Source organism: Kogia breviceps, chromosome 2 (assembly GCF_026419965.1).
Source record: "Kogia breviceps isolate mKogBre1 chromosome 2, mKogBre1 haplotype 1, whole genome shotgun sequence".
NCBI classification, from domain to species: Eukaryota; Metazoa; Chordata; class Mammalia; order Artiodactyla; family Physeteridae; genus Kogia; species Kogia breviceps.
The window spans coordinates 197,063,418-197,088,234 of NC_081311.1; the positions used below are offsets into that span (position 1 = coordinate 197,063,418).

The 24,817-nt window shown below is 53.5% G+C and overlaps 1 protein-coding gene and 1 pseudogene across 12 annotated transcripts in view; one reads left to right on the top strand and one right to left on the bottom strand.

The window, feature by feature from the left end:
- The window catches only part of AGAP1 (ArfGAP with GTPase domain, ankyrin repeat and PH domain 1), a 568,640-nt gene that overhangs the window by 128,946 nt on the left and 414,877 nt on the right, over positions 1 to 24,817 (top strand). The window lies entirely within an intron of this gene.
- LOC131751464 (large ribosomal subunit protein eL21-like) lies at positions 21,301 to 21,784 on the bottom strand (annotated as a pseudogene).

Consider the following 24,817-nt stretch of genomic DNA (forward strand, 5'->3'; position numbering starts at 1 on the left):
CCGCCAACTCACTGTGTGGTTCAGCACGTGGTGTGGGGCATTTGCTCATGATCTCCGTTTCTTTATCTGTGAAGTGAAGATAAGACCTGCCTTGTAGGCTCGTAAGTTTCCCAGCATCTCATGGCATCTCAAACTGTAGTTATCTTTGGGAGGAAGGTGGCATGGACGCTCCAGGCCCGAGAGCAGCGGTGTGTTCCAGCCCTTTCCAGGAGGAAGAGGAAGTGCCGTGGGTGGGCGGCCAGGACGCTGGTTGGTGCGTCACAGAGCAGCCCCATGGCCTGGCTGCCGACCCGCCAGCCTCATGGGCTACAGCGTCCTTGGCTGTAAAACAGGAAGTTATAGACCCGATGCTGATGTTTGGCCTCAAGATGTTACGACCGTGAAGGGCGAGCGTGGCGCTGTCACGGCTGCAGCTCTGGGAGTGGGAACCCCTCAAGGCCCCATGTCTTCGTCTTACCCCTTGCACTGCCCGCGAGGTGTCCCGTAACATTTGACTCAAAGAGCGAAGAAAGCTGGAGTGCGCTCCACGACAAAGGTGTGAATGGTCAAATTAAAGGTAAACATCAAAATGACGTGGGGAAATGTTATTAAGATAAAAACTGTTACAAAATAGTAGGTTGAATACTATCTCAGTTTTGTAAAACAAAAAATATATATATATTTTTTTGATTAAAAAAAATCTAGTATGCCCAGATAAGTGACCAGAAAGAAAAACGCCATGGTGTTAATGGCAGCTGTCTGTGAGTGGGGAGATTCCAAGTCATTGGCTTTGCTTTCCAGGACTGGGGGAGAATAAGGCTGTGACCGTGTGTGTCCTGGAGAGAGAGATTGCTCTGGCTTCCCTGTTGCGCACGGGCTGGGAAAGCAGGCACTGGAAGAGGGGAGTCCAGTGGGGAAGCTGGTAGAATCCAGGCGAGGGGTGGTGTGGACCTGCGACAGGGACTTCCACCTTGGGCCGCACTGACGCCTTGAGCGGGCGCTGTCCTGTGCCTTGAGGGACGGTCAGCGGCGTCCCCGGGCTCTCCACCCATTAGAGGCCCGTGGCCCCCCTTTCCAGCTGTGACAACCAGAACCGTCTCCAGACAATCCTAAGCAGTTGCTCCTTGTGGAGCAGGCTGTCCCGCCGAGAACCGCTGGCCCGGAGATGGCGATGGGGACAGAGGGAAGGGGAGATTCGGGAGAGATCCCAGAGGAGCCTGACCAGGACTTGATGCTTGACTGGATTTGGCAGCGGCCAGGCTGGGGGTGGGCGTGGGGCTTGGGGGCTTTGGGTGGATCGCGGTGGCTCTCGGTTTGGGGGAGGGGGAGGGACCAGGATGAGTTCCGTGGTGGCCGCGCCGTGGTCGCGTGTGAAGCTTCTGTGGGACACGTGAGTGTGCTGGTAGGAAAGGCTGTAGGGCCAACGGCCCTCAAACTCTGATCTGAGCCGGGGGACGTCCGTCTGAAGGTCATCTGGAGATGGAGAGCAGGCCACGGGGGTGGATGAACTCATCCAGGGTGACCGTGTGGCCTGGGAGAGAAGCCTGGGGAATCCCAGGGTTTCCAGGGTGGGCAGAAGAGGAGGAGGCGGAGAGGCGAGTTTATTTCTCCAGCCGGAGCTGTTGCTCAGCAGCTGCTGGGGGGTGAGGGGGGAGTGACCTCGGGGGGGGCGGGGCTTCCCCGGCATCCTCTCCATACCCCCCCGGCCTTTATTGGTGGGGCCGTCTGCTGTGTTTCTGGGCGCACAAGAGGTGCGTTTTGTTTGCGGCAGGATCACAGGGAGCTGTGTGGCTTGCTGCCCCTTCGTCTGTCAAATCAAAAGCAGCATGTTTCACCCCGTGTGTCTGTGCTATCCAGTCCTGCTTCTCAGAGCTGTGAAAAAACACTGGAAGGGCCAGTGAAACTTCTGGAACATCCTTTGAGGATTATTTTTGAGGTCTTAAGGGACCCAGGAGTTGATAGTGTCGTCAGGAGTAGAGAGTTTCCCTTTGGGGAAATCGGCATCTTTCTAGTTGCGATTTGTCCGTCACAGGGTTCAGAGATCCACAGCTGCTCAAAAAGGCTTCCAGTTTTCCTTGACGTGAGGATCTCCACTGGGTTTTTGGTGTCCCCTCGGGAGGTGGTTGTCAGCGCCCAGGGCAGCCTAAGTCACAGGCTCTCAGCCGCGTGCCTCCTGAGGGACACTCACAGCGTCACTCACTGCAGAGACCACCCCCCGACCCGGAGCTGGTTGGCTGTGGAGAGCCTTGTCAGTCAGGGACTGGATTCCCAGGTGGACAGAGACATAGTGCTCTGAGAGCCTAAGACGCTGTAACGTTTCCTGCCTCTGCTTAAGATTGAAGCTGGCCCATCTCCGCAGATCCTGGCTGGTTTACCGTGCAGTTAAAAATGATCCCTAGTGGCCATTTTGGCCCCAGGCCAAGAGGGAAGGCGCTGCCCCTCCCCTCAAGAGATCAAGGGTCAAGAGAGGCCAGCTGGGGCTTCCCTGGTGGCGCAGTGGTTGAGAATCCGCCTGCCGATGCAGGGGATGCGGGTTCGTGCCCTGGCCCGGGAGGATCCCACATGCCGCGGAGCGGCTGGGCCCGTGAGCCGTGGCCGCTGGGCCTGCGCGTCCGGAGCCTGTGCTCCGCGACGGGAGAGGCCACAGCGGTGAGAGGCCCGTGTACAGCAAAAAAAAAAAAAAAAAAAAAAAAAAAAAAGAGAGAGAGGCCAGCCTGACACAGGGCAGAAGCATTATCTTCCAGAAGAGGAATGAACTGTGCATTACCTCCCAAATCACGTGTTCCCATCTCAGAACTCAGAAGCAAAAAAATCCTAAAACTCCAAAGAACCATTTCCCCCGCTGGTAGACGGACAGGCTCAGCTTAATGAGAGACCAGTACAGAGTTGCATTTCCCGGTTGTTTCCTGACACTTCTGGTCCATAAACAGCTAAGGTCTGTAATTAAACTGTCTGATTGGGAATGCATGCAGTAGAAGCCATGAATGGGACAGGCCAGCAGCATCTTTAACTCATTTGTATGTTCTCTTACCTGCCACCATTTTTACTCCCCTGTCATCTTTTAAGAATGTCTTGGGGGCAAATTCTAAAGAACAGTGGCGGGCAAACCCTTTGAACGGCACCTTGGGAAGCCTGCCTGACAGGGCAGGGAGGCATGTTTGTTCTTTCCCCTTGAAGGAGAGCTGTCAGATGTTTGGTGGACTGGAAAAGATGGGAGAGAAGAGTCCTGATCTGTTGAGCTGGATTGAGGTGGGTTAGGAATGGGCTGTACTTCTGAGTGTTTTCTTGCCCCAGAACGATGTCTCCAGCTCGGCCTTTTTGTAATGACCAGCCTGACGCCTGAGCTGACAATGGGTTCCCCCAGAAAAAAATCAGGTTATGATTGGAGGGCATTTCCCATCAATCACGCAAATCGCGTCCTTGCTCACCAGCCAGTTACACATGTGCAGACCTACACAATCCCAGAAACAATGTATAATGGGAGTTTTGAACTTAAAAAAAAATACTCTTTAATCTTACAGATACAGTTGAGGCAAATACAACTCTACAGAAATGTGTGAATGTCCCCAGAATGTGGAATTCTCTTTTTTAAATAGGTCTTGGTTGTGTTTTAGGGAAACTTGTAATTAGAAAAGAAATGCCTTTTGTGTTGTGTGCATTCCAAGGCTGCGATTCAAGCAGCACTTCGGTAAATGTCAAGGAGTTGGAGCTGCGGAACTGGTCGCACCCTGTTCCTCTGGGCGCCGTGGGTTCCTTTCTTGCCCACGTGGCTGCCGTCTGGTCTTGCTCAAAACCTGCTACTCTGGCTCCGTTCAGAGCGTTGCTTCTCTCCCCCTGACGTAGTCCTCTAAATGTAAAGAATACGCAAGCGATGTTACTGCTCTGTGATGCTACTGCACTATAGGAGATAATCATTAAAGAATAATTGCCCCAGTCTGATTTCGCCAACCCGACAGATGACCTGTGTTCATTTTCCCATGTCCTCCTCCAGCCTTGTTCTTCTGTGTGCAGAGATGACCTTAGGATAGCGCTGCGTAGAAATGGTCAAGAGCTTTTCTACAGTGCTGCTTGGCCTTTACCGTTAACCTTTCGACAGTGGCACAAGATTCTCTCAAACTTGCCTTCAGGGCTTCCCTGGTGGCGCAGTGGTTGAGAGTCCGCCTGCCGATGCAGGGGACGCGGGTTCGTGCCCCGGTCCGGGAGGATCCCACGTGCCGCGGAGCCGCTGGGCCCGTGAGCCGTGGCCGCTGAGCCTGCGCGTCTGGAGCCTGTGCTCCGCAACGGAAGAGCCCACAACAGTGAGAGGCCCGCGTACTGGGAAAAAAAACCCCCCAAAACCAAACATGCCTTCATCTGTCTGTCTATGTATCTGTTTGTCTTGATCCCTTTTCGGTGAGCATTAGGTTGTTCGCTATTGATCAGCCATTTCTTCCGTCATCTCCTTGCACCTTGAGTCTCTGCTCAGCCTGAAGTCCCCACGTGGGTTCCTGGGGCTGAGGTGACACATGGTCCTGTGGTTTTCCGATAATTCCCAGGGGGTCGTCCCAAAGTGTCCCCATCCTCAGTTTGTGTGTCCCTCACCCGCTCAGCTCAGCCTTCCTCCTACCCAGGGTTCATCTCCTAAGTCCCACTGGCACATTGCATGCACAATGGGATTGATGCTCAGGTGTGCATTTCTTCCGTCACTGAGGTCTGGGGCGTTTAGTGGGGAGCATTTCCGAAGAAACGTGAGGCCGGAGCCTTCTGCACACTTCGCCACCCCCCAGCCTTCCTGGGCCCTCTCCTCGCTCCCTCCCTGTGTCCTAACAGCTGTGGGCAGAGAAGTCCACAGGGCCCGGCTGTCCAAAGACAGACCCACCCGCGAAGGCGGTACGCCGGGAGGTGAAGCGGGCCTCCTCCGGCCACAGGCTCCTTTGGGCTCAGGAAGTCACGTGGCGGCAGAAGGCCCTGTTAATGAGGAAGTGCGGACTCATTCTTGCTTTTCGATGGAGAAAAAGTGATTTGGGATCAGTTTTCGCAGCAGATTGCCTCAGGAGGATTGGGAAAGACACAGAGATGGACCAGGCCCATAGCAGCAACGGCCTTCCTCCTCCGCCACCGCCCTGCTGGGGAGGGGGAGGCCGGTGAATATGCGCTTTCTTGGAAAGGCTTTCCCCTTTCATGACCTGTAACGTGTTTGTCGGGGGGAGTGATGGGGGAATGGAAGGAACTGGAAACCCTCTCTGTGTGACACGGATGGATGTCTCCTTGTTCAGCGTTGCCCAGTAAGACCCACAGCATCTCCTCTGGGGAGCCCCTAGCAATTTCCCTTATCCATCTGCGGGGCCCTGGGGATCAGATTATCTTGCGTATTGGTCTGAGCACAATTCTACTTCCTTTTCTTTGGATAGGAAGCTAGCAATTGACAAGTTCACTGTTGAAACATAACTCAGAAATAGACTTTGTCACGAACGACTTGTCCGTCCCCCCCAATCATGCTGTCTCTTTATGGGGTCCCCAGTATCTGAGCCAGCACGTGCATTTGGGTCTTCCACGTCCTGGGATGTTCCTCGGAGAGAAAAAGATGATCTAATCAAAGGAATTAGAGGACAGAGCCCCGTGGTGTGTGTTGCCTTTGTCTGGTGACCCCGTGGTGGAGGAGGCCTGGGACCAGCGGGAAGGGGGCTCCTCGAGCCACAAAGCGGGGTGCTAGATTTCAGGGCAGCCTTCCCATTCTAGAGACGGGCAGCTTTCTGACCATGGAAAGTCAGCCTTGCAGACGTCTTGGGACTCTCTGTGCTGTTTCCGCTGCAGGTGGTCGAGAAGCCCTGGATGGACTCCTTGGAAGCAGGAGGGGAGGCTGGGAGAAGAAAGTCTGGAAGAGCAGTCAGATTTCTTCCCCATTAGATAATCTGGAGGAGGAGCCGGAGGGGGAGCAGAGCCCGATGGCGGCACCTCCTCTCTCTGTCCTGTCGCTGTCACATGGCGTGTTCACCGGCGTGCGTGCGTGCGTGCGTGCGTGCCTGTGTGCGTGGGGACTTCCTGGGAGCGTTCTTGTTGATGTTTCTCTCTTGTACTCGCTGGTGCTCACACAGGCGTTTCCAGGGAGTCGACCCCGTGAAACCACAGGGGAGGCCCCCCCTTTTATTTATTTTGGCTGCGTTGGGTCTTCATTGCTGCGCGCGGGCTTTCTCTAGTTGCGGCGAGCGGGAGCCGCTCTTCATTGCGGTGCGCGGGCTCCTCATTGCGGTGGCTTCTCTTGTTGAGGAGCGTGGGCTGTAGGTGCGCGGGCTTCAGTACTTGTGGCTCGTGGGCTCAGTAGTTGTGGCTCGTGGGCTGTAGAGCACAGGCTCAGTAGTTGTGGCGCACGGGCTTAGTTGCTCCGCAGCATGTGGGATCTTCCCGGACCAGGGATCGAACCTGTGTCCCCTGCCTTGGCGGGCGGATTCTCGACTGCTGTGCCACCAGGGAAGTCCGAGGCCCCGTTTATCTGAGAGTAGCTCATCCTCATTCTCTGCCCTGGGATAAACAGTTCACTTCCAGGCTCCTCATCCCCTGGGCGGGAGATCAACGGTAGCCTCTCGCTGTGGAGCGAATCATTCAAACGTCCACATCGAATAAGCACGAGGCAAAGCGGAGTCAGGCACTCAGGCCAGGAGACAATCTCTGAGAAGTTGGCTAAAGAGGCTCTGGGATTTGAGACGTGCCCGAAATACAGCACAGTGGACCGTGGCCGTGAGGCCCGCTGGCTGGAGTCCTGTCCGCTGGTGCGCCGTGAGCTCCCGACGGAGAGCCCAGCGCTTGATGTGCTGACTTGCGCACAGAGATAGTTCTGGTAGTGCATCCGCTTTGCTCTCTTTTAAGAATGGCTTTTGTAGAACACATTTAAGTGAAAAGGGGGCCACACCATCCAGACAGGGGGCTCCTGGTCTTAGACCTGTGTACTGCCCTAGGACAAGAAAGTAGCATGAAAGCAGAAAAATGATTAACTGTACCTAAAGGAAAAGGTGGGCTGGAGTTGCTCAGGAAGATAGACGTAGGCAGCGTGAAGGAGGTCAGGGGGGCAAGATCGTCCTCGTGCTGGAGAGTTGACTCGGGGGTCTGTGTCCTGGCAGTGAAGAGTGCCCGGTGACACAGAGGGTGGCTTTCTGTTTGCTCTTTAAGATGCTAGGTAAGTGTTTGGTCACGACTGCCTGCAGATGAGTTTATCATCTTGACAGTTGATCACGGGTCTACCCTTAGCGTATTTCAGTGATTTGCTGAGCAGGAGGGAGAAAAACGTTTACCTGAGGGCACCTGAGTAACCCGAATATTTCAGATCAGACAGAGGCCTGTGAACTTGAGCGAGGTTTTCAGTTGAGGAATCACTTTTGGTGGCCTACGAAAGGAATCCTGATGTTAACGTGGTAGAATTTGGGGGAGGGAAAGATTGGGGGTTTGGGATTAGCAGGTGCAAACTATTATATATAGGATAGGTAAAAACAAGGTCCTACTGTACAGCACAGGCAACTATATTCAATATCCTGTGATAAACCATAATGGAAAAGAATATGAAAAAGGAATGTGTATATATGTATAACTGAATCACTTCACTGTACAGCAGAAATTAACACAACACTGTAAATCAACTCTACTTTAATAAAGTTTTTTTAAAAAATGGTAGACTTTGAGGTCTGGAATGAACTTCCGTGAAAGTTTCAGTCTCATCCTCACTTTATGGTCCAGGCTCATGGCCGACCAGTTCAGGGGGGCCCAGGAGGGACCTGGGGGTTCCCCCTCCTTGTCTGCATCGTGGACCACGCGGCCAGCGCTTCCCCCTCAGTCTGGATTAGAGCAGATGGTCGCCATTCAGAAAAATTAAATCCTTTGGTTAATTCAGCCTCCTCATCCCCACCCGCAAACACAATCACACAAGAAGGTCAAGAGTACTGGGGTGACTGAGATTCGCACAAGTGCCTTCTTCTCTTGAACCCCAAGCCCCTTTATGCTTAGAAAGCCCTGCACAGTTGTGGGCCAGTGTTGAGAAGCTTTGGCCACGGGCGTGCCCACCCGGTGGGCACAGTGCCACTTCCATCTCTTCGTTCGGTCTCCCCGCAACCGCCTCGTTGCCCCCAGCCTCCTGCCCCTCTGCCTCCTGTGCGCCCCAGGGCAGTGAGCTTTGGTTTCTTTTTTGACCTTCAGCCCCTAGGTTGAGGGTGGGTCGTGAAATCGTGACGACGCATTGGCCCTGCATCTGGGCCTCTGATGGGCCACGGACGGGCCAGCTCCATCCCACTTCATATGGAGAACCGTGTAATGAGAACCTGTGAGGAGTCTGAAGGCGACAGTGTCAGACTTGCCGCGGTTAAAGTGCCTGAAGTCGGAGGTTCCAGAAGGTCAGCAGCAAGGGTACTTGGCCTGAGTGGTTCTCTCCCTGGAGAGAGGGTTTTCCATGTCCATGGTGAGTCCAGCCCACAGCCTGAAAAACCGTTCCTCCTCTTCAGGGTGATGCCATCTTGTAGTTGCTGTTGCCATAAGGTTGAAGCCATACGAAGACAGGAGCAGAGGCCACCGCAGAACTGCAGCTGTGGGGCTCGGGGGAATGTGAGAAGCGGGGCACCCCTCCCGCGCCCCGTGCTAGAGCCATGGTGGGGAAGGATGGGTTGGTCCAGGCAGCTCCCCGCAGAACACCCTCCGCCCCTCCTGCTGTTTCTCCATCTCTTAAATCAGGAGCAAGCGTTTTGGAATCAGGCTGAACTGGGTTCAGATGTCTGCGCCTTCCCTTCCTGCACACTGCCTGCCGTGTGACCGAGTGATTCCCCTCCAAGTCTCTAGCCCTCGATTTAGAATAGAGAAAGGAGAGGGATAATGGTACCCACCTCCGGAAGTTGACGGGGGCAGTGATCAGATCTAACCTGCGCATGCCCAGGTGCCCTTGGTGCTTTCAGCACCTGCACGTTAACTTTCATCAGGATTATCGTTGGTCCGACTGTGGTCACCCTGCTGACGCTGTCAGTACAGTGGCTCCTCCCATTGGATCTTGGAGGACTCAGAACGGTGTGACTTCGTGCAGGTCCCAAAGGAGGGTGGTTAGACGTTTCCAGAAAGCTTACTTAAAAACCGTTGGCATGCCCCCGAATTTAGTTGTGTTGCCGTTTGGGGACGGGTAGGGGGCTCCCTGGAGGGAGGTGGGTGCGGTCACTGGGCAGAGAGCCCCAGGACCCAGAGGACCTTGTGGTGCGGAGGGGAAGGGCAGTTTCCTGTAAAGTAGGGAGTGAGGCTGCAGGAGATATTTATTTTCCTATTACAGAATAAGTCCTAGAGACATTTTGGGTGCAGTTCTGCCTCTACGTCCAGGAGATTTTTAATTTTTCCATTATTCCATCGTTGACTTTGTCATGCTTTAAAAGCCTTTCACACTTGTTATATGTCTTTTAAAAATGTGTTACTTTAATGATCCTTCAGTGCCGTACCATTCTTCCAGAATTCAGGGGAAATAAGAAAGGGTGGGGAAGTAGAACATCTGGCGTTTTACTAAATCAGTCGTTTTAAGACATTTGCTAAAGTGTTTATCTAAAATGGGCTGTTACATCAGAGATGTCAGAAGGGACATCAGTCCTCTGTGTCCTGGAGCAGCGCTTTGCACACTTGAATAGAGATGCTTAAGAAGCAGTCTTCCCAGAGATTCTGATTTAGAAGGTCTGGGGCGAGGCCTGAGAGTCTGCATTTCTAACACTTGTGCCACATTCTCTGTTGCTGCTGCTGGTCCGGGGACCACACGCCAAGCAAGGAGCACTGGATTTTAAAGGGCGCGAATGAATATGCAGTGTATCAGGTGTCACTGATTTAAGGATCTGGGCTGTGCCTAGGTGTCATGAGGTTGATGGAGACGAAATCAATTAGAAGCACTTCTGCTCTTCATTTAGATCAGGAGCTGGCTTCTCTTATCATTTACGCTGGAGTGCCTTTTACATCAAAGTAGTAGTGGCTTTTTAATTTCTAGCTCGAGTTAATATATGGAGTTGCCGAGGCAATAGAATTGAGTAAATCAAACTCGATGACCATGTTGGTGGACAGTCAGAAAAATGTGTTTTTGATTGGAGAGTGAGCTTTGGATGGAAAAGATGAAAGTAGACATTGATCAGACCTAGGAGGAGTGAAGAGAATGTGAGGGAGCCCCTTGCTGCTCTGGGAGCTGGGTGCGTTTGTGGGTTCATTCATTCACTCCCCTCCCCCACCCCCTCCATCCGTTCTGTGTTAGTTGTTCTCCATGGCAGTTCTAGGCACTGGGGACACAGCAGAGAAGAGAGGACGTAAAACTGGACACTTGTGCTACGGCTTGCATAACTTCTGAGGTCCGGGGGATTCTTGTAAATGAGATTACCCTCCCCCTACCACCCTGCTGTTCTGAAGAATACCTGGCAAATAGGGCACAGAGAATTCAAGGTGAAAAAAGTACCCGTTTTCAGAGTAGAAAACAAAAATGTGGTTTCTGCAAATCACAGACCTGTGAGTTTAGCTTCAACTGCGGCTCAAAGTCTAGAAAGACTTATCAAGGAATGTTTTGTGGGAAGAGCTAGCATGCTTCTCAGAAGAACCCCAGCCTCCAGGACTGTTGGTAGCCTTAAGACCAGCCAGTACAGAGATAAGACGGGCTGCCGCTCTGTGGGCGGTGCCAACCGGAAGGGAGGTCTGGTACCATCGAGAAAACCACACTCTGATGTCTGCATAGCAGTCTTTTTGAAAATCTTTTTTGATGTACTCTGATCTCCATTTTGACACGTTACGGAAAACATACTTGCACTAAACGTTACAGACAAGTGGCTGTTGCTGATGTTTAAAGAGCTCTTACAAATGAACAGGAAGATTCCCGTAGGTAAATGAACGGAACCCAGTTAATCTGAGATGCCGTCGTTTGAGCGAACAAGTGAAGATTAAAAGCAGTGGTGACAGTGACACAGAGGTATCCGTTCCTGTGGCTGTGTTGTGGGGACGGGCTGGACGGTGGCCCGAAGAAGCCTGTCGGGTGGGTAGGGGGAGGGCAGCACTGAGGCCCCCAGATAATGATGGGGCTGTCGGAATAATTTACCTTTTCTAGAAAGAGGTTTGGAAATGTGAACGGATAAGTGGTTTGTACACTTTGACTCAGGAATTATGCTTCTAGGAATCTAAGCTAAAGAAGTTAAGAGATTTTCACAACAGTGGATGGGAGTGATATGTATTTCTACCCTGTCGTGATCCAGAAGGGATATAAAGTAGCCTACAGGGATGGAAGGAGGTAAGTCAAGTACCATCGATGAAAATGTCTTCTCTTGATGCAAATTAGCCTTACATTACACACAGTGTCTTCTTGTAGGGAAGTGGCTTAGGGCTTGGGGCACCTTTTTGGTTTTTGAACTCAGTTTTGTAATGGTTATTTAACTGAGGGAGAAGTACAGGATGACGCCAACCGTAGATCATACCAGAGGGGTCGGCCTGCCTTCATTTGAAGACCCACGTGGACCGGGCAGGAGACTAGCTGACAGCCTTTGCGAAAGCGTAGGGAGGGATGCTGCACATGTGTCCCTCTGAGGCAGGCGACCCGACCCCTGGTGGCTGGGCCTGGCTTCCAGGTGTATCGGGGCCCCACCGAGGCCGCCTGGTCGCGCTCCAGCCTCTGTCCATCACCCGCTGAGGTTCTGCCCACCCACCTGCTGGGGGCCTACGTCTTGAGACTCTTCTCCTACCCTCTCCCTGTTGGTTCACTCACCCTTGAGGAACTGCCCTAAGCAGATTCCCTGGTCACATGTCTGTGGGGTGACGGATGACATTGATTACACCTTATGGGGACAGCTGGAGGAGGGCTATGCATGTGAACACAGGAGATGGCCAAACTTTATTGCACAGACATTGCTGAAACCTTGGGGAAGAGGGCTCAGCTCTGGAGATAAACAGAAGTGTAAGAGATAGCAATACCTGTTCTTCCAGTGATCAGCAAGGGTGGGGAGGCAGCACAGCACCGGGAAGGAAAAGGGCCTGGCTTTGTAGTCAGCTGACCTCGCCTGGAATCCCTTAACCCACATCCCTCCTTAGCTGTCTGGCCTGGGGCAAGTCCTTGACCTCCCAAAGCCTGTTGCCTCCTCTTGAAGGGAGGGAGGATGTGGTACCCAGCCATTGTGCGGGGCGGGGCGGGGGGGGGGCCCTTGCTTTGCTACGTACAGAATAGTGGTGTAGGTTCACTGCTCTCTTCTGCCTGATTTGTCCCAACTTTGTTTATTATCGGATGGATTAAGTAGTAAAGGGGAAACGTTCAGGATTTAAAGGTGGTCGGCTTGAGGAGAGAGATGTAAAGGTAGGTTTTAAAGTCATTATCTTGCTCAGAGCATAAACAAAATTATTGAAAGCCAGCCTCAGTCCAAGTTTAAACATGAAAAATAGCCTTTCTTACTAAAAGCAATGCATGTCAAGTTTAGAAAATACAGATAAAGAACCAGAAGAGACATCTTACCGGTACTGAGAGGAGATGATAGTCAGTGTTCTGCAGCTGCTTATTTCAGTCTGGCCTGTGATGAGGTGATAAACGCCGCGGAGGGATTTTACTCATCACCGTGTATTTCATGTGACGTGGGCTCTTTCTCTCCTTGGCCTCTTTGTAGCCGGGGGAATGGTTGTCGGGAACGTCCATTCATTCTTCTTTGCCCAGTGATGTCTTCATTGCGGTGGTATTTCCTGGACAGCTGGGGCTGCTTAACTATGTAACAACAATAGCGAGATGAAGGAAACAGACTTTCCAACTGAGTATTTTGATATATGGCAGATCGGAAAAGGGCACAGTATTCTGCATCACGGATACTGCTGATTGAATGGTGACCCGAGGAGATCTAATGGGCACAGCATCACTGTCCGAAGGTAGAGACCAGAGTAAAGAGTGGTTCACCCCATCCAGGGCCATCCACAGACGGCCGCGTACGCGTTGAGTGGAGATGAAGCGCTCCCAGGACAGTGACGCATTTCAAGTGACAGGAACTAGATCTTGGCAGTCAGTGGCCCCCCTTGGCCAGTCCCAAAGTTGACGTGCTCCAGCCCTAACCTGCAGGACTTTTTAAAAGACTGTCTCTTCTCGTCCCACGTGACAGCGCTTGACGATAATTTCATCTGAAAAGGCTCCAGGATGGGTCTCTGCTTTATTTTTCATGAAGGCAAATAAGTCTCAAGAAAATGAGAATAAGAATATCCAACGTATCCTATCTGATTCTCTGAGTTGCTTCTCCTGGCTCTATCTGGACCAAATTTAAACATTATAAGGAGTAAGCAGTGCAGTTTTCAGTCTTTATGTTGTGTCTTTGTCGCTATGATTTGCATTCATATAGAAAACCCAGCAAATTTGGAAAGAAAATGACTTTCTGATTGAATCATATATTTTCAAGCAAAGCTCTTTCATGAATAAAGAACATTAATTACTGTACCCAGAGTCGCCAGGTTGTGTGTGTGTGTTTGTTTTTTGGGCTGTGTGATAACAGAAACATTTGTGCATTCCACCCAAGGTCAGCATAGATTTAAAAGCAGACATACGTATGCTTTGAAAATTAATTCATGCTGGAATTGAGAACATGGAATTAATTAGGTGTCCAGAAGCACCCCAGGCTCACCTCACTTTACTTTTGATCCCCATCCCTCTATTTCACCAGTGTTACACTCCCTAGCGGCAACTTCCAAAGTGAAAGCGGATGGAGAGAGCAGACCCTGCTGAGCGCTTTTATCTGATCAACTGGTAACAAAGTGTGTCTCAAGCCAGGCTGTGTGTGAGCCGCACCCGGAGTGGAGGGAGCAGTTACCTTGGAGAGAAGCAGGTGGCTCCCCTGTTGCTCTAAGGGTCGCCTTGGAGCAGAATTCCTTACTTTGTGGGAAGCAATCTAACTTAACCATATATATATATATTTTTTTTTTTTCCCCAGAAAGTATGATTTATTCACGTTTGAATTTGTTCAGTGGAGATTTCCAGCCTCCTTTTTATCCCCCCAGTGAGACTCTGTCCTGCGTGCTGTGGGCAAACGTCTTCTGTTGGATCAGAGGGGGCAGTGCAGAGAAAGGCGAGGCAGTTGGGGCTTTGAGCCTTACAGTAAGTAACTAGCAGGGCTGCACAGGCTCAGTCAGACAAGGGAAGAAAGCGCCTAGTCTGGGAAGGCTGTCCACTGCGTGTCCCCTTCCCTGTGAGGACACAGGAGTCGTCCTTTACCGCCAGACCACAGCCCATTCCCACTGGCCTGGGGGTAGGTCATGCCTGCTGCCCACGGCTGATGGGGACACCAGGCGGGAGAGAGTATCGCTTTCATTTGTCCCGGCGCCTTTTACTACCAGTGCGCAGGCTCGGGTTTGAACGCGACGCACCTTTTTGGTCGGACGGCCCTCACGCACTTGTTCTTAGGGCTACTTGAAAAAAGGAAAGAACTGACTTTTAAGCCTAAAATCTTGCTTGATGCCTAGTGAACAACGCAGTCTGAATATAAGAGCTACAAAGGAAAAGGAGAAGCATTGCATTCTGCTCTGTGCCAGGGGTCTTTAGTTGAAACTGCTGACCATACACATGGGTTTTGGTTTAATATTTGAGCAAGACACGCCTGGTTTTAAATGAATCCAGTAACGTCCATGACAAGGTAGAGATGAGAGTCAAGACTGATCCCAGCCCACACGCGTGCTGTGAATTTTCCTAGTTTCCCCGAGAGGATGGCAGTGAGCCTGGGATTGGGGGGGGGTGAGACTCGGCTTCCTCCAGAAAAAGCTGAGTTTCCCTCTGTCCTGAGCTTCACCAACTAGTGACTGTCACTCCCGTTGGGGCTTGGGGAGCCTGGGAGCTGAGCTGAGCATGGCAGCACCTTGTTGATGTCGGGCTTGCTTTGAGTTTTTACTGCAAAAAAATGCCTTTTTAGGGCTTCCCTGGTGGCGCAGTGGTTGAGAGACCGCCTGCCGATGCAGGGGACGCGGGTTCGTGCCCCGGTCCGGGAAGATCCCACGTGCCGCGGAGCGGCTGGGCCCGTGAGCCATGGCCGCTGAGCCTGTGCGTCCAGAGCCTGCGCTCCGCAACGGGAGAGGCCACAACAGTGAGAGGCCCGCGTAGCGCAAAAAAAAAAAAAAAAAAAAAAAAAAAAAAAGAGCCTTTTTAAAATCCAAATGGGACTATTAGATATTGAATGCACCCCTTCCTTTAAGAATTGTTGTTGTTATTGGTTAAACCATGATGCCATCTGGATGATGCCATGAGCTGTGAAGCCCTAACCCCCAGTACCTCAAAAGATGAGTGTATTTGGAGACAGGGCCTTTAAAGAAGTTGTTAAGTTACAATAAGGGCACTAAGAGGGACCCTCATCTAGTAAGACTGGTGTCCTATATGACAAGAGGAGATTAGGACACAGGCACAGAGGGAAGCCGATGTGGAGACACAGGGAGAAAACACCACCTATGAGCCATGGAGGGGGAAGTCAACCCTGCCGACACCTTGACTTTAGACTTTCAACCTCCAGAGCTGCGAGAAAACACGATTTCTGCGGTTTAAACCCCTGAGTCTGTGATACTTTGTGACAGCAGCCCAAGCAGACAAGTGCGGTGACGTTTCAAATGCCATTATGAACGTTAAACTGTTGGTCTTGGTCATCAAGGTCATCAAAACCTTGGTAGCCAATTAATCATTTATGGACATTTTCCTTTACACTTTTAACCCTTTTGGAAAGCATTTCTGCTTCTCTGTGCACACCGTTTTCTATTAGCAAAATAAATCTCTTCTGTTACTAGAAATGAGGAGATTTTGCTTTAGAAATAACGCTGCTAATATAACCCTTGGAGGAGCTGAGTTGACGAAACCACGGAAGGTCTGGATCCCCTGGGGGATGGGCAGTTTTCTGATGCCCACGCCGTGGTCCTGATCTAACTGTATCCGGAGTATGTCTGATGCTAATAAGAATTCATGGCTTCGTAAGTGAGCACTTCCTCTTTAGGGAAGGGAGGACTGCAATTGACAGACTTCCTTGCTGCCTTCCGGGATGAGGGGTGACAGGGCCCTGGGGGCACACAGGGTGGGGGGCAGGGGGCAGGTTTCAGGGGGGCCAGAGGGGGCTCTCCAGGAGGAGGCGGGCTCAGCAGGTAGACTGGGCAGTGGGTTGGTGATTTGGGGCCATTAGGGTTTCCTGGGAGGGTTGCCCTGGAATCTGGCTGGAGGCTGAAGCCCTCTCAAAGCCTGTACGGGGAAGGGGAGGGAGCCTAGGGCTTTGCTCAGCTCTGAAGGAGGGATTTGGGGATAATCTTGACCCCTGGACTGGTACCTTGTCCCTAGAGATTCAAGTGAAATGGGAGCCTGTTTTACCCCAGGATATGCCTTGAACTCTCAGTTTCCCATCGCATGGAGCTGGGTGAGGGGCATGTCTGTGTGTGTGTGTGTGTGTGTGTGTGTGTGTGTCTGTGTGTGTCACTTCCTCTGCCTACCCGCTCCCGAAGTCTGTTACCTCTTTCCCCAGCACCACCCGCAGCTGCAAAATGAAGTTCCCTGACTCTCTTGCCCAAAGAGCTCTCACCCCGTCTCCCCACCCTGACTTCCAGTCCGGCCTCCCTCTGTGGGCTCGGCCTCACCCCTTGGGTGCAGCTGGTGCTTTGGGGAGGGTGTCGGGGCAGGGCACACCTGGAATGAGATCCAGGGCACCTTTTCAACCTCTCTGCGAGTTACTTTCCAAGTCTGTAAAATTAGGGATGCTAACAGTGCCTACCTCATCGGGGCATTGGGGGAATAAAATGGATGAACTGTGTCAAACCGTCTGTGAAGGGCCTCCGGCTGAGCCTGGTCGTGGCCTGCCCTCCTCCAGCCTCGGCCTTGGTCACATCGGCAAGACGAGCCTGGGGCTGCTCTGGCTGAGCCTGCAGGCCCCCTGAGGGGAGGCCTGGGCTGCAAGAGGGTGATGGGGAGCGGGCCCCTTGGGGGTCTGGGCGGAAGGGCTAGGAGGGCTGGCTTGGGGGTGGGCCTGGCGGCCCTGCCTGTCCTGCTGGTGGCCTGGTATCTTCGAAGCCTCAAAGGTTAAACCTCTGGGAGGACGGAGCCGCCCACACTGGGCTTTGGCACTGGGGCGGATGAACTGAAAGTGTGTTGCATGCGTGGCTTACAAAGCATGGCCGCCCCGCGGCCCTTCATTCTTGGCCACGGGTGAGACCCGCCCCTGGCCTGGCCGCAGGAAGTGGGCCAGGCCCCTGCACGACAGCCTGGGGAGGCGGCGTGAGCAGCCGCAGGGCCGGGCTCACCCCTTTGCTTGATGACAGCCTGTGGACGCTGGCAAAAGCTCCAGGGGAGTGGTGTGTGCCCGTGGTTCTCGCGGATGGCCATCTCAAGCATTGAACGTCCCTGGGTGTGAACTTACAATTCCATCGGGCAGCCTCTCTGGGAAAAGGCCTTTCGCACGGACGTTCTGCCACCCAGGTCACCGTTGTTTGCGCCCCGAGGTTTCCAGTGACGGCTGTCGCTTCTCGGGGTTCTCGGACGGTTTCGGTGCAGCCACGTGGGGTTCGCGGAGTGACCGTCCCCGTGGGTCCTCCACAGCTCCTGACACATGTGCCACCTGAGAAGTGAGGAAAACCATTATTGTGAGAGCTTCTGAAGTGCCAGGTGCTCAGAGCCTTTGGATCCTTGCATTAACTCCGGGGGAGGTCCGGCTAGTCGCCTCCCTTTAAAGAGTTCTAAGTTATTTCGGGTATTGTACGTTTCAGAGGGTGTTCTGAGCACCTGGCTCGAGAGCCTGCCTTTCCTCCTGTCTCAGGAAGGGCCCGGTGCTTGGCACGCAGCCCCTGTATGCTGAATCCCCGCTGACCACCCCCATCCGGGGATGCCTGGGGACCCCTGGGCGATCCCCACCCGCCTCCTTTTGCATAGTGGGTGTGGCCCAGGCCCGAGGGGTGGGCGGGGAAGGGGCAGCCCTACCGGGGGATCCCTCCAAGGAAGGCCTTCTCCAGGCTCCAGACTGTCTGCCCTCTGACCAGAACGCCCCTCCCTAAAATGAAGCTTCTGCTGGGGGGGGGACCTCCCCACAGGCAGTCAGGCTCTGGGAACTCGCCGCCCGCCCATCATGTTTGCCTGGTTTCCACCAGGGGAGGGGCACCTTTTCTCAGGGGGCAGCCACCCAAGATCAGCTGCAGCTGAGGCTTTCTGTGGCCGGGAGAAGAAATGAATCACCGTCTTCACCGTGTCTTTCCCTAAGCGCTGGAGACTTTGTAGATAAACTCAGAGGGGGTTGGGTGGCCATGCGGTGTAGCGGTATAAACTGGGGTATCCCAGAGGGGGGCGGGGCCGGCAAGTCAGCTGACCTCTGCCGTCATCTGTAACATGACCAACCAAGGCACTAGTGCTCCCCTCGGGGACTCAGCGCGGATCAGCCACCTGGGTTGATCAAGTGAACCGTCAGGCAGCATTTCTTAAGCAGAACGCTGATAAGGGCTGGGGTTTGGAGATAAAGTTGGTGGCCCCACGTCAAGAACCCTGCTCTTCTGGGGGAGGCGGTTATGTAAATGGCAAATGTCAGGTCAGAGCAGGGTGGTCGATACCCAGAAGGGGTGTGCACAGGTGTGTGTGGCGGGGAGGCCACACACAGACACCTGAGCCCGAGCCCCGGTGATGAGAGGAGTTAGCTGACCCTGCAGCCCCAGCAGGAGGCAGTGGTGAGACCGGGTGTGGGGGAGGGGGGGTGAGTCGGGACTGGGAAGCAGTTTGATGGGTTACAGGGAGGACTCTTGGATGCGGAGGACACACGTTTGCTCTAAGCACCGGGGCCGGCGCTTCACAGACAATACAGACACCGTCACGTTTGGTCGTCACATTCTGCCCTGTGGTTATCACTTTACTGCATAGGTGAGACTGGGTGCAGAGACTCCAGGTCACTTTCCCAAAGTCACACGGGGTTTGCGTCATTCTGGCCTTGGAATCTGGCACCCCGGTGGCTGTATACTGCAGGGGTGAGTGGGGGCTCTCTGGGGCCTGGGGCACCAGTGTAGGAGTAGGCATCTTCCTCTGCAGGTGACACGAGTCTCTGGGGGTCTGAGCGGAATTGTGCCCTAATAGTCCAATCACAGCAGAAAGGATGGTTGCCCGAGAGTGGGCTAAGCCGGGGCGCAGGGCGGCCAGGCCCGCCTGCTCTGGGAATCCGGTGGAGGATGAAGAGGATGGGGAAATGCAGGGAGGACGGAGAGTTGGGAGGCCGTTGGCAGAGGCCAAGGGCACGCAGACGGAGGAGAGGCTCTTGTTTCTGTTCCTTATTAAATGGGAGATAATTAGCATTTTCATGGGCTGGCCTGGCCGAAGGAGAGGACACGATTGTGATGGATGGTACAGGGTCCGTTTGCCAACTCTGAGCGGGGGACGTGGGTGTGGTTGTGAGGCTCGAGAGTGAGGCCGCTCTGAACGCGGGCCTGAAGTCTTACTAAGAGGGCCTGGTGCCCTGGCGTTCTCAGGGAAGGCGGTCAGCCCGGAAAGTTGGAATGGGGAGGGTGGGAGGGAGCCCAGGGCTGCAGGATGCTGGCACCTAGCCCTTCCTGCTGTGCGAGCGTCTGCAGTGGGCCCGCTGCCTCCACGCTTGAGCTTGCACGAGAGCCTCCTGGAGATGCAGAGGGTCGGGTGGGCGCCGTGTGCTGCGGGGCCGTGGACACTTTGTGAGGAGCGTCGGTCCAGTGGGGTGGGGTTTGGACGGACCCAGCTTTGTGGGGAGCGCAGGAGCAGGGGTCTCCGAGGGGCTGGGAGGGCCGTGGCTGGTGTAGACAATGAGATGTCTCTCGGCCTTTGCCGGATAGGATACGGAAGGATCTGAAGGATTGGGAAGGAGAGGATTCGTTAAAATAACCGCTTTGGTGCAGTTCTGGAAGGAGAGGCTCGCCGGCATGGAGGGCTGTGGGCAGAGAAGGGCTGTTGGAGACCAGGATGGTAGGACAGCGCTAGTTCTGGGTGTGGCTGTGGGAGGAGCCTCTGGAAGCCGGTGAAGGACGAGGCCACTGGGGCTGAGGAGGCAGGTGTGTGTGACCTTGTTCAACCGGCCGCCCCCCTTGGGGTGGAGCGGCTGTGACAGAGTAACAGGAGAGGAGGGACCCAGGGATGGCACCTGAACCCCAGCTCTGCACATCACTTGTTGCGGAGCCAACTAGTCGCGTCTCAGGTGGTTATAGGACTTTGTAGTTTGGAGGCTTCTCAGGCTGCCCTAGATCCACCCACAGTGATGCCCAGAGCTGGGAGGTTACGCATCATAAACCTCCTTTTCCAAATTTGGAAAGTCTTGTGCTGGTTCATTGCCAGGCAGATCACAGAAGTGTTAGCAGCGCTCCTGCGGGGACAGCAGTGACGTTGGAGGGGGGAGTCAGTAAAGATTTCGAGTCCTGTGGATTGTTCGGCCGTGGCTGATTGATTTATCGTTCCTCCCTCGGTCCATCTTGTTTCACGGAAGGTCCTGGGGTTGGTGGTGATTTTTGAAAGCAGGCGAGCGTAGGACAACCTCATAACTAGGTAAAGAAGCTCGGAGCTGCCCTAGTTGTCTGGGCTAGAGACCCAGCCTTGCCTTTCCCCGGCGCCCCCCTGCCCCCCTCCCACCTTCCTGCTCCAGGAACCCCTCCCCCCTCGCCCCTGCTCCTTGTGCACTGGGCGCTGGTGGCCAGTGTGGGGCAAGCAGATGAGGAGGAGACGTGGAGGTTCTATTGCGTCTTATTGTGTCAGAACTCATGCCGGCGACCCGCTCGTCTTCTGTCCCCCGAGCTCTAATGCAAACTGTAACTACCAAGGGGCTGGCTGCTGCCGTCGGCCGCCGTGGAGCGAGTGTCCTCCGAGCCTGGGGGCCACGGAGCTGGTGACACACTGGCTATAACGAAGGCGGGAGGCTGGTCACATGTCTCCCACTGCGGGTTTGGGGCCGAGGGGGGGGATCGGGGCTTCCGACAGGCATCGTCACATGCCGTTTTCAGCACTTAGAGAAAAATATATCAAACCTTCAAGTCCCCTGGGCACAGATGAAAGATCTCCAGATATCTCTGCAGCCAGATCCCACACAGGATGCAGTAGTGATTACTCTTGTTCAAATCGGCTTTTCTGGATGGTGAGCTCTGTTAACGGTGAGGGTAATAATTCCCACGGCATTATTTGTGTCCTCAATTCTTAGTTCCACAGAAGTTCTGGATTTTACGAATCTTTGGGGTCGTGGATCTAAAGACCAGCCTGGTAAAGTTTGTCCAGCTGTTGTCACACACGCTTAGGTGGCTGCTCTTTGACAGCTCCTGGTATTTTGTTTTTACTCCAGAGGCTGTTAGGAGGGTCCGTATCAGACTCCTCCCTGTGTTTTATTTTGTCTTTTTTACAGTCCAGGTCTTTTATTTTCTTTACACCCATCATGCCAGGAATTCATAGGGACTGGGCTCCAACAGTTCAGGCTCCTTTCCATTGGTTCTCATGAAGTGTGCTTCTCTGGGCGGAGCAGGCTGGAGCTTCAGTTGAACCCAAGCACCTTTCTCTTTGGCTTCCTTCTTTCTCTGATGATTTTCCTTCACCCGTTTCAGGAAGCTATCTCGGCTCTTACAGTGCTTCATAGGCTCGATACGCTCATTAATTCTCTTGGCGAGAATCTTGCCCTTAACTTGTTTGTTTACAGTGAGGCCAACAGCATGTTGGGAACATTGTAGACTCTCCCAGTTTTGCGGCGGTAACATTTGTGGAGCATTCCTTTTTGAACAGCGCCCATTCCCTTGGTATCTACCATGTCACCTTTCTTGTAGCTTCGCGTGCATGCGGCCAAAGGAACAACTGCGTGTTTTCTAAAAGGCGCGTCCAGAACGTGTAGCGGGTGCCCCTCCTCTTGCCCTCTGTCTTGGTCATTGTGGCGAATTACTGGAAGATGGCGGTTCCGATGGCAGTTCCGGCTGAAAGACTCTTCCCTGGGTTTTGATTGTCGACGATCGGGCAGATGTTATTGTTAGGGGAATCCCTTGTGGTGGATCCTGCACAGGAAAATGTTACCAGATCAGCCCGGCCCCTCGGCCCCTCACGCACTCGAAAGCTGGGAGGATTAGGTAATCTGTAGGAGTTTCTCGGGTTTTCTCCACACAAATTCCAGAGCTTCTTTGCAGCTGTTCAGGGGACAGGTGCAGAGCTGTGTGTTGCCCTTGATTGAATCCTTCTGACTCATCAGCTGAACTGCCACAGAGAGCTGGAGGCCGGAAAAGGGGAGCATCCTTGCGGGGAGCCCCGGCTGCGGCCCAGCGTCCTGCATCGCAAGGGTGACCCGCGGTTGTCACTCCATGGGGTGCTGGCATCTGTCTCCATGAAGTGACAGGGAGTAGACTTGGCTTTCGTTCTGTCAGCATCTTAAGTCACTTTTTGCCTGACACTTAGCAAGGAAGACCACGAAGATGTTTCTGACACACCTCTGTATTGGGGAGTGAGAATCTATTCGTTAACTGACAGGGGGCATACTTTTGAAATCAAGGCTGCTCCTCTCTGGGCTGCTTAAGTGGCTCTGAGGTTTCCTAGGGGCTCCTTCCTGTTCAGCTGTGTGCAGGGCCCTCCCCTGTGCTCCTCCCCTTTGGCCTCAGGCAGGTGGCTTCCCCGTGGAGTCAGCTGCCGCATCTGTGAAATGGGTCAAATTAAACTCTCTTCCAGCTCTAGCTTGCTGTAATTTAAACAGCGGTTCCCATTTGCAAAGGATGGAGTGATGTCACCCTGAGCTAGTACAGGAGCGGACCGTGTGACAAAGTACCTCCAGCCCTTGGTCTTTGGCTCGTCAGGCCTGCGCACAAGTCCCTGCAGGGGCTCATGGCGGGAACTGAGATCCCACGTGCCCTCAGGTGCTCTGTCCACACCTGGGCAGTGCTGGAAGACACTCCTGCGTCCAAGCCTCCAAGCACCTTGCTTAGGACATTTTCTGATTAAAAATAATACAGGGCTTCCCTGGTGGCACAGTGGTTGAGAGTCCGCCTGCCGATGCAGGGGACACGGGTTCGTGCCCCGGTCCGGGAGGATCCCACGTGCCGCGGAGCAACCAGGCCCGTGAGCCACAGCTACTGCGCCTGCGCGTCCGGAGCCTGTGCTCCGCAACAGGAGAGGCCGCGGCAGTGAGAGGCCCGCACACCGCGATGAGGAGTGGCCCCCGCTCGCCACAACTAGAGAAAGCCCTCGCGCAGAAACAAAGACCCAACACGGCCAAAATGAATAAATAAATAAACTCCTACCCCCAACATCTTCTTTAAAAAATAACATAAAAATAATACAACATTGCTTTGGATTTTAAATAATTAAGGTAGGCAAAACTTCAGTTTTTTCCTTTCCAGCGTTTTAATCACATCCGTGATACTTATTCATTTAAACTAATTGTAACTGATGATGTGTCGTCACAGAATGAGGCCCAGCCGTGGCCTCCTCTGTAACTCCTGCTCTTCTTCGTAGTCTGGGAAGGATGACAGGAAATCATTGCTTCTCTTTATAGAGAGAGACTTGTCTGGGGCTTTTCCTTGCTACAAACAGAGGCAGGCAGCACTGGCTGGATTAATGAAATGGTAAAATGAAAAGCTGAGAAGACGGCAACCCTAGTCCCCTTTTCACGTGGGTGTGTCTCGCCTGTGCCTTTGGACCTGCCCGAGGCATTCTGCCTTCAGGAGACATTTGCCAGTATGGGGGGTGGGGAGGGGTGCTCCTGGTATCTAGTGGGCAGAGGCCGGCGATGCTGCTAACCGAACCCCCTACGATGCACGGACGGTGCCCGGCCCAGAAGGCCCAGCGCGCCACGGCGGACACGCCCTGCTCTGGATGAAGGCCAGATACCGCTTCCCTTTCGGAAACCTTTTTTTTTGAGTGTTTCAGGTAGAAATAATAATCTTCTGCCTTCCTCTTCTCTAATCACATGTAACACTTTCTTCTGGTTGGTGGTTATTTGTGACACTTGTCAACTCCCGCTGTCAGAGGGCCACCAACTGTCAGGGTGTTTGTTCCTGATTCACCTTCGACATGAAATCGTGGGCAAGTCAAGTGTGAGCGCCCACGCTGCTGCCCTGCGTAGGTGGGGTGCTGACCGCCAGCATCTTGTAGCGATCACCTGTCACCTGGAATCCGCGGGAGGGCCCCCCAGAGAAACCTTTGCTGGCAGGATACTGAGCTGGACTTGAGCTACCGCTGAGGGTGGGTGCTTGCGTGGGTCTCCGGCCCCTCCTCTGCCCTGGCCCACCCGTAGGGGCACCCAGCTGTCTGGCTTCCCTGCGGACAAAACTGCCTGATTCTCAGATCTGAGGATGCCTTCGTATGGGCAATGGATTGAGAAGACCCTTTCTTCTAAGATCACACCAAGTTCGGTTGTGATCGGTGGTAGCTGACCTGGTTTCCTCACTCTCAAGCCTGGAGTGTGGCTGCCTTGCCCATTGAGACTGCACCTTGGGCCTCCCTGTTAAAATTGAAGCGTGTGGAGCACAGGCGCTGCCTTGTGACGTCTGTGCATCCGTACACGTCACAGGGCCCCGTCGTTAGGCTGGCAGTGACTGCATTGCTGTGGGCCCTTGAGGAAGAATGCCAGTACGACGCAGGTGCTGAGGCCCCCTGTGATCTTCCTTCTGCTGAACGCCCTTGCCCCAGGGACTGAGCACGCGCTCCTTGTCCTTCTGTGACTCAAGGGCCTCTCACTTGAGCTCAACTCGAACCTGCAGTTTACAAAGTGAGGGAAAAAGGGGCCCCTAATGAGTTCAGCCCAGGCAGGGTGATAGCAGAAACTGAGCATCACAGTAGATCTTAGATCAGAAACCCTTCCTCCTGCAAGGATCTGACTCGAGTCTTCGGCCCAAAGGTAAAACGTGAAATTGTTAGGAAAACATACCTGTCTTTCTTTGCTTCCTATTTGTATCTGTCGGTCAACCTGCTGCCAGAAAA